Genomic DNA, 1,531 nt, shown 5'->3' on the forward strand with positions numbered 1-1,531 from the left:
TCTCGGGACGTGACGGCGGGTCCCTGTAGAAAGGGAAACCTGAACTGCGTGCAGTCACTTCCTATAATCTCTGTCAGTCAGGAATAGCTTCCCTCCTGGCTTTCCTTGAGAGGACACCAGGCCTAAATATGGCTAAAAAAGAGGGCTTCTCAAAACTTTCCACCTAGAGTCAGATTACTCCCGAAGTCATTTCTCCAGGGTAATCTGGTCCTTTTGTAACTTTCCACCAGAATCAGTTGGAAATGCTTAAGTGATACCGAACTTTATTCCAGAAATACTTTAGAAATGAAGTATTCCATATACAATGCTCATGTTAGATCCTCAGAAACATACACGCGTGAATAATTATGAGTTAATGTTTGCAAAGCACTTAGAACAGTGCCTAATAGTGGCATATGTGCATATTATATAAGTAATGCATGGGTGCACCCTACAAGGGATTTATGACGTAGTTGTAGTGATAAGACTAAGAGGAAACACTTTGTACAAAATAAAAAGTAGATATGATTGGGAGTAGAGAGTTTAATAGGTACAGAGTTTCAGTGTTGCAAGACGAAAAAAAGTCTGAGTTTAGGTGGTGGTGATGGTTGCCAAGAATATGAATGTACTTAATGCCACTGGGCTGTACACTTAAAATGGTTAAGATAGTAACTACGTTACGTGTATTTCACCATAATAAAAAATTGGTAGGAAAGTATGATTATAAGAGAATATGAATATGTAGAGGCAATAAATATGTAAGAGTGTTACTGGACAAGACTCCACTGCCTGAAGCACATAGAAACCAATACTTGTCACTGGCTTTGAGGAAAGAAAGGAGCTTCATTTTTAGGTAGGTTGGCAAGAAGACAGGAGGCAAGGCTCAAATCTTCCTGATACAGGATTCAGAGTAGGGTAACAGTTTAAGAGTTCACAAGTGTTACTCGTGAGTGGTGTATCCAAGGTTTAAACTTTGGTTCTGAGTCTTGTTAACTAGGATAGGACCAGATTGAGCTTGTCTACAGTTACAGGAGTTGATAGAAGTTATATGTTTGGACTGTGGTAATCAAATACTTCATTTAGGAAAGTGGGATATAGTTGGGTCATGAAAGACAGGTTTGTAATTTGAAAAATAAATCTGAAGTTAATAATTAAAAATAACCTTTCCTCAGTATGCTTTGTCCATGTCTTGACAGCATGGAACACCTATCCTCAAGAATATATGTTAATATGAAAATTTCCTATTTATTATGCCAGTGAATGTTTGTTTCATATTTCAATGATTTATCCTATATTAAACAAAATAATCTGAGCCTATGAAACTGTTGATAAAAATAATATTGTCCCCTCTATTTCCTTTGAAACCATGAAGGGAACAGATGTTGAGCTCTACTTGGCCAACAGCTAGAACTAATTACCCAATGGTTAACAGCTTTTGTGTTGATGGAAAAACACTCTAGCTCAGCTAATAGTCACCTATCTGAACACTACTCAAAAGTGATGCTCTAAAGCAGTGGTCCCCGGCCTTTTCAGCACCAGGGACTGGTGCTTC

The sequence above is a fragment of the Pteropus alecto genome, unplaced genomic scaffold (assembly GCF_000325575.1).
Source record: "Pteropus alecto unplaced genomic scaffold, ASM32557v1 scaffold61, whole genome shotgun sequence".
NCBI lineage: Eukaryota > Metazoa > Chordata > Mammalia > Chiroptera > Pteropodidae > Pteropus > Pteropus alecto.